The sequence below is a fragment of the Trichechus manatus genome, unplaced genomic scaffold (assembly GCF_000243295.1).
Source record: "Trichechus manatus latirostris isolate Lorelei unplaced genomic scaffold, TriManLat1.0 scaffold00023, whole genome shotgun sequence".
Lineage (NCBI taxonomy): Eukaryota > Metazoa > Chordata > Mammalia > Sirenia > Trichechidae > Trichechus > Trichechus manatus.
In genome coordinates this window covers 21,411,100-21,417,589 of record NW_004443959.1, presented here as the reverse complement: position 1 = coordinate 21,417,589, position 6,490 = coordinate 21,411,100, and the positions used below count along the sequence as shown (strand labels likewise).

The 6,490-nt window shown below is 39.2% G+C and overlaps 1 long non-coding RNA gene across 1 annotated transcript; it reads left to right on the top strand.

The window, feature by feature from the left end:
- The first annotated feature begins 1,176 nt into the window (after positions 1–1,176).
- On the top strand, positions 1,177–3,373 carry LOC111819975 (uncharacterized). The gene is made up of 3 exons (XR_002823541.1): positions 1,177–1,247; positions 1,339–1,424; positions 3,274–3,373. It is a non-coding gene; the product is annotated as an uncharacterized LOC111819975 (long non-coding RNA).
- The last annotated feature ends 3,117 nt before the right edge of the window (positions 3,374–6,490 follow it).

Below are 6,490 nucleotides of genomic sequence, written 5' to 3'. Positions count from 1 at the left end.
ACTGCCTCTTAACTGTCATCTGTTGTTGTTCTGTGCCGTCAAGTCGATTCCGACTCAGAGCAACCCTATATGACAGAGTAGAACTGCCTCCATAGTTTTTCTTTATGGGAACAGATCACCAGGTCTTTTCTCCACTGGAGCAGCTGGTGGGTTTGAACCACCGACCTTTCAGTTAGCAGCTGAGTGCTCAACTACTACATCACCAAAGGAAAAGAAAAAAACCAAACCCATTGCCATCCAGTTGATTCCGACTCACAGTGACCCCATGGAACAGAGTAGATAAAACTGTCCCATAGGGTTTCCAAGGCTGTAAATCTTTACGAAAGCAGACTGCCACATCTTTCTCCCATGGAACAGCTGGTGGGTTCAAACCGCCAACCTTTTGGTTAGCAGCCAAGCACTTAAGCACTGCCCAACCAGGGCTCCTTAAATATATTGTTGTTGTTAGGTGCCATTGAGTTGGTTCCAACTCATGATGACCCTGTGTACAACAGAACGAAACACTGCCCGATCCTGCCCCATCCCCCATGACCTTTGTTATGCTTGAGCCCATTGTTACAGCCACTGTGTCAATCCATCTCATTGAGGGTCTTCCTCTTTTTCGCTGAGCCTCTACTTTACCAACCATGATGTCCTAAGAGATGTTAAATAAACATCTGGTATACTTCACATAGTGGAATAGTATGTGATCTTTAAAAGAATGAGATATACATCTATGTACAAACATGGGACGATGTACAAGATACATTGGGAGAAAAATAAAGTAAATCTCAGAACAATATGCGTACTGCAATCCTATTTTTGTAGAATAGTAGCAATAATCTATGTGTTTACAAATGCATAGGAAAAATGTGGAATAATATAACCCCAAATCTTTGCATATTGTTTTCTTCACTCAAGGGATTATGAGTTTTTTATTGTCGAAACATTTCTCTGTTATTTGAATGTTTTACAGTGACATTGTATTATTTTTGTAATAACTAAGATAAAAAGATTGAAAAAGGATTTGCATATTCTCTCTCCACCTCCCAAAACGTGGATGGACTTAAGTCGAAATCGTGAAATTTGAATGGAGAGGGGGCTGGAAAAGCATGTTGATTCCATTCATCATTCTTTTCATTCTAGTGCTGAGACTGGAATTGATCAGAATGTTGGATTCCTTCACTATGAGAAAATGACTTCCTTGAAGGCAGAGATTGTGTCTTGATTATGTCTGTCTTCGTAGCACCTACCACAGTGCCTGACACGTAAGTTTTTGATAAATGCCTATTGGGTGAATAAATTAATGAATGGACAGAATGTTACACTGTACAAAGTTATTCATCTCATTTTTCTCAGAACAACCAGGGCTTGCATGTATAGTTGCGATGTTCTTCACTGCACAAGGGTGCCAGAATAAAGGACGTAGCTGGAGTTGAAATCAGGTCAGTGCTCTGTTAGCCAAGCCTTGTGAATGCTCCAATATAGTGCAGAAATTTTTCTAATTTACACAAAATTACCATATAGTCTACAGGGCAGGTGAGACTACTCGTCCCATGTTACAGCTAAAGAAATTGAAGCTCAGAGAGTGTCTTAGTCAACAAGTGCTGCTATAGCAGAAATACCACAAATGGATCTCTTTAACAAAGAGAAATTTATTCTCTCACAGTCTGCTAGGCTAAAAGTCCAAATTCAGGGCGCCAGCTCCACAGGAAGGCTTTCTCTCGCTGTCGGCTCAGGGGGCAGGTTCCTTGTCATCAATCTTCCCTTGGCCTCGAAGCTTCTCAGCTCAGCAACCCCGGGTCCAAAGGACGCACTCTGCTCCTGGCGCTGCTTTCTTGGTAGTATGAGGTTCCTCTGTCTTTCTGCTTGCTTCTCTCTTTTATATCTCAAAACAGACTGGTTTAAGACACAATCCAGTCTTGTAGCTTGAGTCTCATCAACATAACTGCCGCTAATCCCACCTCATTAACATCATCGAGGTAGGATTTGCAACACATAGGAAAATCACATCAGATGACAAAATGGTGGGCAATCACACAATACTGGGAATCATGGCCCAGCCAAATTGACGGATATTTTTGGGAGACACAATTCAAGACTGAAAGTTAAGATTAAAACCCTGCATTTCTCACTTTCATCCCAGTTTTCTTTCCATATACTACATTCACTGAATTTCCATTCTAGTCTGAGCTACACCGATATCAAGAGCCATGGAAACAGCCAATCCCAGAGAGCTAGTCAGTTTAGATAATGAAGACAGCATCTGAGCAGCATGGAATATTTTACTGACGGCTCTTTTAGGGATATATGACCAAGAAATAAACCTACAGGTGGTAAAGGGATATTAATACCAGTGCAAGGTATTAGCAAAATTTATCGACCATAAATGAGCTAGAAGGTCTAACTTTAACTGACCAGTCTCTACAGGAATAAAAATAACTAGTGCCTCACATGGTGCCTGGCATATAGTAAATGCTAAGAACTTTTTGCATTGTCAAAACATTTCATATAGATTAATAATCCTATTGTTGTTCCTCTGAAAGTAACCTGTTTTTTTTTCCCCCAGCTGCTTTTCTGGGTGCTTCTAAGATATAATCATTGTGTTTGCTTTCTGAATCTGAATTCTCAGCTATTATCTCTTCAGATATTGCTTTTGCCCCATTCTCTCTCTCTTTTCAGTCTGGGACTCCAATTACACTTATATTAGACTCTTCCACTTTGTCAGCTATGTCTCATGTTCTCTTCTGTATTTTCCCTTAGTTTGTCTTTCTATACATTATTCTGTAGATTTTCTTCTGACCTATATTCCAGTACCATATTTCTCCCCTATAACGAGTATAATCTACTGTTAAATTTATCCATTGAGTTCTGGGGACATAGGCAGAATGAGATTATTCAGAGCTGTACTTCAGTGCCTCTAAGAGCTAATCTATTTCCACTTTACCCTCACTTCAAGTTTTAGCCTTTTGGAGCTGGATCCAAAAACATGGACGGTTTATCAGGCCCTCCACTCCTTGGCGGGCTCTGCACTCCAATTTTTGCACATCTTCCTTATTCCTCCTTCCCCAACTGTGTGTTTCCCAAAACCTCTGTTTAACTTCTCAGACTCTCAGCCACCTATTTCAGAATTGGAAGATAGTTCTACAAGAAAAGTGACCACAAATGCAGGGCCCACCTCACTGGGTTTCCTTCTTTTCCCAAATCTTGGCCCTATACTTCTGCATTGTTTTGTTAATAGTTATAATGCCTTCAAAAATATTTTTCTTTTTACAATTTGTCCAATATTTCTAGTTTTTCTCATTGGGACAGTTGATACAAATTGCCACATCTGCCAAGAGCAGAAGTACACAATCCACAGAAGATCTCGTTTGAAATTTAGTATAATTCTGAGAGGTAAGTCACATAAGATAGTGTTACACGTGCAGACTCTAGAATCCAACGGTCTTAGCTCAAATACTGGTCCTCTGGCCTGTCAACTATATGACTTTGGGCAAATATTACTTATCTGTTTTCTTATCTAAAAAGACTTACAGAAGTATCTATATCATAGTGTTGTGATAAAGACAAAAGGCGATGACATTATAAAAATAATCTGAGCAGTGCCTATGCCTACATATAATCCACGTTTAATAAATGTTGTCATGATTCTTATTTAGAGATAAAGTTCCAAATGTTTAAGTGATTCTTCCAAACCTCAAATTCTTTTATTTTTGCCATGCAATGCTATTTATGAACTTTTGTGGACTAATGTGGTCAGGTGCAGTTATTAAAACACTTCATAAAAAATAAATGGCAAGGTTATATTTCCAGGACACTCAAAATTTCCAAGAAAGCCACAAGGAAATAATAACAATGTTAAAATTGAGAGATTTAACTTATGTGGCAATTTGAAAACTAAAAATCAGTTCAGTAAAATTTTAATAAATTATATTTACTCTGCACATCAGATTCCGGTCATTAATGGCCATATTATCATTTTATATTGTACAAATTAGTTCTGGATCCTGTTTACAGAATTCACGGTGACATAAGGTGGTCACATTTTCTCTCTCCCACGTCTTTTTCCTTCCCACCAATAGCCTCTGGAGATACTAGCAAAGCAGTATACTACGGAACTTGACTAGAAATTGCTGTATGCTCATAAAACTTCGGTACCATCTATGGCACTTACCAAGATGGTAGCCGGTTCTGATGAAGTTATAACTTTGCTTACTTTAACGAATGGCATAAAAAATCTGCATTTATTTCTCACGATGTCTCCCTCTACCCTCAATGTCGAAACCCCTGGAAGCTGGAACAATGAGAAAATTTTAACATTTGATTCCTAAAATAGGGCAGCCTTGGGATTGGTTAATTCGTAGGCTTACGATATCATCAAGGATTTACATTCTGTTTGCTCTGGTATCTGGAGGGCTCCCATCATCGGCCAAGATGGCTGCCACGGGTCTAGATATCACTTACAATATTCAGGAGAAAAGGAGGACGGATCTCTTGCTGTGTGAATCTTTTAATCAGAAGAAGTTCTTCAACGTTCCCAGTATAATTCTCTTCCGGTCATATTTTCCAGAAGTGCATTTTATACCCTTCCCTAAACCAAACATTTGTAAAGGGAAATGGGATTACCACGACTGCTGTGGCAGGAAGAAGCTAAAATGTTCTGTGATTACACTTCCGGGTATTCATAGTCTTGTGTATGTAGTTCCCTCCCCTTGAATGTGGGCTGGTTAGTGATTTACTTCTAACCAAAGCAGGCAGGAAAGGTGATGGGTGTCATTTCTAAGCTAGTAAGAGTGGGACTTCCTTCTTGCTAGCTGACTCCCTGCTTTACTACCTTTGATGAAACAAACTGCGGCGTTGGAGAGGCCCACATGGCAAGGAAGTAAGGCCTTGAAATGAGTTATGTGGAGGGTGGATACCTAAACAAAATTGAGTTTCTCTCAGAAAGAAGAAGGGGGAGGGTTACTTAATTTGGGGGTATGCAAGTAAGGTTGCCTACCCCAGGCCATGTAATCACTTTTACATTACGTATTTTAATAGCATAATCAAGGAACCTATTATACTAAGGGCATTGGAAGGAATTTACAAACATGTCTCCAAAATAGGAATATGTGCTATTTGTTTCCTACAATGTGTCCAAGTATAAAAATACATTTTAGAAGAAAATACCAAGTTCAAATATTAATATAGTGTTTACTGTATACTAGACAGAGCCCTAGTGGTGCAGTGGTTAAGAGCTCTGCTGCTAACCAAAAGGTCAGTTGGAATCCACCAGCAGCTCTTTGGAAACCCTATGGGGCAGTTCTACTGTGTCCTACAGGGTCAGTATGAGTCAGAATCTACTCAAGGAGTTTTAAATATTTTACATATGTTGACTCATTTAATTACCATTAAAACCTGAAAGGTATGTGCCACACTACTATCTACATTTACTCATGAGGAAACCGAGGCATAGAGTAGTTACCTCATTTACACACCTAGTCAGCAGTGGTTCATGATTTCAAACTGCAGCAGCTGGGTTTGAGAGTCTGGACTCTTACCCACTGTGCTCTTAACTGCTGCCTAATCGGTCAACTTGCTCCTCCCCTTTCTTCCCTCTACACTCAACACTCTTCTTCCTAATTGGGAAAAAAAACCCACAATTGTTGAAGCCAGTCCTCCGGGGAATTTCCAATCTTCTAGAAAGATTTGAATAATACTCTGAATTGTTTGTAAACAGAAAGCACTTCGGCTTTAAAGCTAAGTATAAAAGATTTCTAATTGAAAAAAAAGTGCTTTCGAATCTAACGTCACCTGGATCCAACTTTGGGACTTCATATAGCTTGTGGATGGGATAATTTTAGGTGCACAGGACAAATCTAAGCCATGTTCCTGAAATCCAGATTGTTTCTGAAGTTTTTAGGTTGGATACTATAGCAGGTTGGGGTCAGTGGGTTTGAGTATTTGACCACAAACCAAACAGTCATCAGGATCCAGATACTCTCAAGTAGCCGATAGTCAAAGCCTTCCCTCCTTGTATCACTTGCATTTTAATCCTGTTCTCAGACCAGCTTAAAAACCCTGTTGCCGTCACTCATTGCAACCCCATAGGACAGAGTAGAGCTGTCCCATAGAGTTTCCAAGGAGGCCTGGTGGATTCCAACTGCCGACCTTTTTTGGTTATCAGCTGTATCTCTTAGCCACTACACCACCAGGATTTCCCAAACCAGGTTAGTGGTTTCATTATTTTCTGGTTATTCTTCTGTTTTATTTTATTTTTTTATTGTTGCTGTTTTACAAAAATAAGCAAATTCATATACCTCTGTAAATACAGTCTTATTTCTCCTACCTTACACAAAATTTAGCATATTATATATACTCATTTCCACCTTACTTTTTTCACTTATCAGTATATCCCAGAAATCATTTTACACATTAGTTCATATTGCTCTTTTTGTTGTTGTTGTTTTGCTTAATTTGACAGTTGCGGAGTATGCCATTAGGCGGATATACCTTAGTTTATTTAGATTGC